The following is a 7,182-nucleotide window of genomic DNA, read 5'->3' as shown; positions in this document are numbered from 1 at the left end:
CACAGTAATATTCTTGGAAGCTGAATTAAATCGATGGATTTAACTGTGTAAAAGCTAAGTACTTGAAAGTGTAGATATACCTGTGTAACATTTCAAAACTTACTGAAACTTACCAAAATCAGATAATTTCTCCTGATGTTGAGTAATCTTTGAAGGCATTCTTTCCTTTCCATACAAGACAGCTTATTTCCTCTGGTCTAGAAACTGACAGGACTGAGTCTGCAGATGGAAACATAACTTCTTGGAATTGACAGTGCCTTTAGCTTGAATGTATCACATCATACACTGAAAAGAATGACCTTCTTTGAATGCTTTCCCCCAAAGCAAGACTGTACTGCTTAATGCGCTCTCATTTACTGTATAAAGGCACTCATGTAATGACGCTGTTTCCCCTCAAATTCACAGAAATATAGTATCTTCTGATAAAGAAGAAAAAATAAAAAGTCATTCGTTTCTCACCCAACAGAGATAAATTACATTCCTCCTCGGTGCCAAGAGAACATACATAGTTAAGGGCAAATTCATTTCTTATCTGCTGGTACTGGAATTATTTATTCTTTTTAAATAAATATGACCAGAGATGGGGATGGTAATTCAGTCTCAAGGATCTTATGTCGTTCAGTGAAGTGACATGGCGGCAGGAGTCCCCATCCTCCGTGGTCATTCCTTCTCTCCACTGCACACAGCCCTCCCGTACTGGAAGGTCAATGAAGGCAGACAAAGGCAGTGCCAGGCCTCACTCAGTCCCCAGCCCCACTGTGGGAGCATCGTGGTTGTTCGGGCGGCATTCTGCTGGAGGGTTTTAGTTGGTTGACTCAGAGGTAGACGTCACAGAGCGCACTTCCTCTTTGCATTTTCCAAAACTTTTCTATCTGCAAAGTCCCATATTTGGAACTTGCACTCTGAACACCTAGTAACTAATCCTCCTGACTCATTTCTTTGATTGGAAAACTTCTTTTCCATTATTCTGATCTCTCCTTTTTGAATGTTGACAAAACTTTAAACTTGTTTAAAAGTCAATGCATAAAAAGTAAATGGTGCCTTTGTGTGTGCATGTGTGTGTGTGTGTGTGTGTGTGTGTGTGAAGTAAGAGAGCACTTGAGAAAGAGGAAGAACATTTTTTAAGAGGTGGGGACTCTGAATGCCACTTACTATTTAGTTTTTTAAAAACAACAATTAAAGATAAGGCAAGTAAGTATTAAAAAATCTGTAGTTTAGTCATTGTAGGGTGCTGGGTCATTTTCTTAAAATAATTTTTGCTACTACTGTATCCATTTTTAAGTATTCTGTAGTACAGTGACATGCATACTTGCATGTTTTTCCACAACTGTCAGCAATATCCATTGCCAGAACTCTATGCATATTCTCAAACTGAAAATATGTGCCCAATAAACAGTGACACTCTATCACAACTATCCAAAGGAACTGGCAGGCATATTACTACTATTCTGTCTGTTTAAATTTGACTATTATGGGATCATAAGATAAGTGGAATTATACAAAATTTGCCCTTTTGTGACTGGCTTATTTCATTTAACATAACATCCTCAACACTCATCAATGCTGCAAATGTGTCAGAATTTCATTCCTTCCTAAGGTGAATAATACATTCCTTTGTATGTGTACTGATTTCCTTATTAATTCCATCCATCTATGGACATTTGGGTTGATTGATGCTGCATTAATATTCCTAACTCTACTTTCACGCTATGTGAATGAGTCAGTTTTCCACTGATTTAAGTATCTGTAAACCTACACAAGTAAGATATTAAGAGATAATTCCTAACTAAATTGCCAACGCATAAAAAGTGTGGTTGGAAATAAAAATGAAGAATTAGCTGATCTTGCAAGTAAAGAATAGTGGCACTAAGTGGAAGAATGGAAGTTCAACGTTGACTAGGGCAGAAACAGGAAGATTTACTAATCTAAAACCTAAATATTTATCTTTCTTTTTTCACTATGGCTTCAGAAATCTTTTTTTTCCCTCTGTTCCCAGACTTTTGCTTAGAATATTTCTAAAAATTCTAGATCTTTATGTTCAGTCTCAGAATCATTTCTTTCACAATGCTAATAGAAGGCACAAAGATACACCCTTCCCATTATAGAGTTAGCACAGAAAATTTAGAATAGTGTCTAAAATTTTCCTTCTATATTTTCCTGATCCTTGTTGCCCTAACATTAAAACTGAACTCTTTTTCTTTAGGATGCTGAGATGATTAATCAATCTATGCTGTAAAAACTAAAATAGTAGCAGCCAAATCATTCACTGGACTGAATTGACAAGTTATTACTATAGTTTTTACCTGATCACTGTGTGAGCTTACATACATTTCAGTTCTTCAAATCGTAGGATAGACAAATAGAGGCTTTTATCTGTGAATCTATATGGAGTAAACAGCAGAACTATGGATTATCTGGGGTTCGAAAGTCAGTCTATGGAAAGGGATGAAATATTTGCCCACCGCATATAAGGGCTTAATATCCAAAAATGTGTTAAAAGAACATACACAACTCAGTATCACAAGAGCAAATAATCTAATTAGAAAATGAAGAAAGGACCTGAGTATAATTTTTCCAAAGTAGATATGCAAATGGCCAACAGGTATTCAAAAGGTGCCTCAACATCGCTAATGGACAGAGAACTAGAAATCGAAACCATAACCAGATATCACCTCACATATCTCACCATGGCTGTTGTCAGACAGATAACAAATATTAACAAGATAAGGGAAAAGGTATCCCTCAGACACTGTTGATGCAAATGTGAAATGGAGCAGTCTATGGAATACAGTGTGGTGGTGACTCAGAAACTTAAAACATAAACCCCACTTGATCCAGCGATACCACTGCTGGGATGTACCTGAAAGAACGGAAATCAGTATATCAAAGAGGATCTGCACACCCATGTGCATTGCTGCATTATTCACAAAAGCTGAGCTATAGAAACAACCTAAAAGATCTTTGATGGAGAAGTACACAAATAAAATTATATACACACTACATCCATGATATATAATTGAACAGTAAAAAAAGAAGGAAGTCTTGCCACTGGTGACCAAATAGGGGAATCCGGAAGGCATTATGCTAAGTGAGGACAGCCAGACAGAAAGACAAATGCTGTATGGCCTCACTTACTTGTGGAATCTAAAAAACAAGCAAACAAACAACCTCATATTTACAGAGAATTACAATTACAGAGAATACAATTTACAGAGAATACAATGGCCTCGGGTTTCAGTGAGAGAATGAATGTCTAAAGATAAAAATTTTTAATTATAAGAAAAAGTTCAGGGGATCTTATGTAGAGCTTTGTGACTATAGTTAATAATATGGTATTCTATATTTAACAGTTGCTTACAATAAATCTTATAAATTATCACTAACACACAGTGAGTTAATTCTGTGAACTATGTGAGTTGATGATGCATTAACTATGCTCATCTTGGTAATGATTCAACTATACATATACTTATATATAAATATATATATATAATTTTCGCATTGTATACTTTATTTTTACTTATTAATAGGATATAAAATATCATACTTGTTTGAGGTACAATATAATGACTCAATAAATATATATAAATACAATTATATTTTGTCAATTATCCCACAATAAAAATTGTTTAAAAAGCAAAACCAGTCACATCATAAAATCAAGAACAGAAACAGAGTTAAAGGACTCATACTGTCCAAGGTCAGGACTTAGAGGGAAGCTACAATAATCAAGATAGTGTGGAAATGACCAAAAAACATAAAATAGGTTAATGCAATAGAATGGAAAGCTCAGAAATAGACCTCTGTAAATATAATCAACTCATCTTTGACAGAGGAGCAGATTGTTTATTCAACTAATAATGTTGCTGGAAAAACTTGGCATGAAAAAACAGTCCAGATATAGACTGTACACACTTTACAGAATTTAATTCAAAATGGATCTTAGACATGAATGCAAAGCATTGTAGTATAAAACCCTGCTAAATAGCCTAAGAGAAAGCCTAGATAACCTTAGTTATATGATGCCTTTTTAGATACAACATTAAAGGCAGGATTCATGAAAGCAAATGTTGGTAACCTGGACTACAGTAAAATTAAAAAATTTGAAACTCCTGATAAAGAAAATATCAAGAGAAGGAGAAGACAAGCAACAGGCTGGGAGAAATAATTTGTGAAGACATATAGGATAAAAGACCCTTTTTCAAAAACATGCAAAGAACAAATAAATTCAACAGTAAGAAAACAAACAATCCCACTGAAAAATGGGCACTTCACTGACGAAGACAGACAGGCGTTAAATAAACGTTTGAAAAGATGCTCCATATCATATGTCATCAAGAAAATAAAAATAAAATCAATGAGATACCACTGCACACAATTTGAATGGCCAGTTCCAGACATTCATAGAAATGCTGCCGAGAAGGTGCAGCACCAGGAAGGCGTACACATTAGTTACGGGAATTCAAAATGGTACAGCCACTTGGAAGCCAGTTTTGGTGGGTATTTTACAAACCATATATACTGTTATCATGTGGTCCAGCAAACATGTTCCTTGGTATTTACCCAAAGAAGTTGAAAACTTATGTACACAAATTATAATGCAAAAGAATATCTATAGCAGATTTGTTCTTAATTGCTGAAACTTGGAATGAACCGAGGTGGCATTCAGCAGGTGAAAAGGTAAGTGAATGTGGTGCATGCAGACAATGGGATATTATTCATAAATAAAAGGAAACAAGCCTTCTAGCTATAAAAGAACATGGAGAAACTTAAATGCCCAAAATAAGCTAATTTCAAAATGTTCTTCATTGAATGATTCCAACTGAATCACATTCTACAAAACCAAAAATTATGGAAAATGGGAGAATTCAGTGGCTGCCAGAAGCTGATGGAAGTAAGGGAGAAAAACAGGCAAAGCATAGAAGATTTTGGGGGTAGTAAAATGCTATGTGTGATGTTATACTCGTGAGTCAATGTTATTTTACATTTATACAACTCATAGAATATAAAACACTAAGATAGAAACCCTAATGTAAACTATGGATGTTGAGTAATTATGAGATGTCAACATTATATTGTTGGTTTAAAAGAAGTATGACTCTTGTTAGTTATATTGCTCTTGTTGGAGGCTATGAATTTGTGGGTATAAGGGTTATGTGGAAAATCTCTATACCTCACAATCAATTTTGTTACAAACTTAAAAATCTTCTGAAAAGAGTCTTCAAAGGATTTTAAGTAAAAATATTACCAAATAATGGACATATAATTATTGATGATAATTGTTATTGAAATAAAAGATGGAATACCTAATGCTTTTGGGTGAATAGACCCTTCAGCAACATTTCCAGAGACTTTTTTATGGCATTATTTCTTAGACTATATATCATGGGATTAAAGGTTGGGGGCACCATGGTGTAGAACACATAGATGACAAGATCAAAAATGAAAGGGGCCTGTGAAATCGGCCTCAGATATGCAGAGAAACCAGTGGAGAGAAATAACACAATCACAATCAGATGTGGAAGGCAAGTGGAGAAGGCTTTTGACTGACCTGTTGACGGCATTTTCTTGACAGTGGAGGAGATGTAGCCATAGGAAACAATGATGAAAATAAAACAGCAGATATCCAATACCACACTAATGAGGATAGGCACAATCTCTCTTATTATGTTTTCTGAGCAAGAAATAGCCAATAACTGTGGGATATCACAAAAAAAAATGATGGACCACGTTAGAACCACAGTAGGATAAGGAGAAGGTACCGGCTGTGTGCATTATGGCGATCAGACCCCCACCCAGCCAGGACACAGCTGTCAACTGAACATGCATATTCACATTCATGACGACCTCGTAGTGCAGGGGGTGGCATATGGCAGCATAGCGGTCAAAGCACATCGCGGTGAGGAGATTCAGCTCTGCAGTCGCTAAAAACACAAGCAGAAAGACCTGGGCTACACAGCCAGGAAATGAGATGGAGTCACTGTGAGTCAAGGAGTTGGCAATGGATTTGGGGATTGTGAATGTAAGTAGGCAGAGATCCAAGAAGGAGAAATTCTTCAGGAAGAAGTACATGGGGTGCAGAGACGCTTGTCCAAAGTTATGATCATGATAATGAGGACGTTTTCCATTAGTGCCAAGAAGTATATCAAGGTGAAGAGCACTGAGTGCAACATGTGCATATTTTCATTGTTAGAAAATCCAATGAGGATAAATTCTGTCACAGCTGTGAGATTTGTTGTGCTTGGAGACATAAATCTGCATTTAAAAAAAGGAGAAATGAAACATCATTTTCAAGTCCTTCCACATTCAACTTACAAGATAGTTCTATATTCATATAGTCATCACACAATCTACTTAATAGAAATGTTACTCCTACCATGTGGGTTGGTCACCAACAGTACCTGAATAACATTGCTTTACTGAACCACTTTATACTCAGTGCACATGCACCTGCCATTTTTATTACCCAAATATGTTCTATGAAAGATGCTGAAGGACTGAAAATTTGAACCTTCCTTAACGTAAGTGTCCTGATGAAAAGCACCCTCCCCATATCTATAAATGAATCCTGAGAAATAAACTGATAACTGCTAAATTATGTCCTAATCTTAATGTCTTTACATCCTATCCCGTGACTAACAACATTTGTTTCAGCATATCTTCCAATAAATTGAACAGTAAACAATTCTTTAAAAAAATGGGTTACAGACTTTCCTCAATCCTATAAACTATTTGACCTACATTCTCTGTACAAAATACTTAATCTGGAGATGTTCTTATATTTAACATTTTAATATAGAGATAGATCTAACTACGTTTTTCACGTTCATAATACTCAAATTATTTATCATAAAAGTAGGTGGTTTTATTCATATATGCATTATTGTTTTATATGACACATATTCTGATTACCTTAGTTATCAAATCCTACAGGGTATGACCTAAGATTGTTGGCCTCATATTCATCAATTTATCACTTCCTCTTATTATTTCCCATTTTATCTGACTTTTTCCCCGTATCTAATAAATTAAAAAGTGCTTCTCTATAATCTTTTTTCTTTTTCATGTCTGAACTTCCAGTCCCACAATGCATGAACTTGCAAGTATGATATTTTCCACGTTCACCTATTCCCCATCTATTTTCCTGTCTCCTTCTATCCTTAACATAAGATGAATGCAAAT

At 35.4% G+C, this 7,182-nt stretch overlaps 1 pseudogene; it reads right to left on the bottom strand.

Moving 5' to 3' along the window:
* Positions 1-5,306: 5,306 nt before the first annotated feature.
* On the bottom strand, positions 5,307-6,251 carry LOC140846034 (olfactory receptor 14A16-like; annotated as a pseudogene).
* Between the last annotated feature and the right edge of the window lie 931 nt (positions 6,252-7,182).

Source organism: Manis javanica, chromosome 14 (genome assembly GCF_040802235.1).
Source record: "Manis javanica isolate MJ-LG chromosome 14, MJ_LKY, whole genome shotgun sequence".
Taxonomy (NCBI): Eukaryota; Metazoa; Chordata; class Mammalia; order Pholidota; family Manidae; genus Manis; species Manis javanica.
Note: the sequence above shows the minus strand (reverse complement) of the source record. Positions and strands in the feature narration are given on the sequence as shown.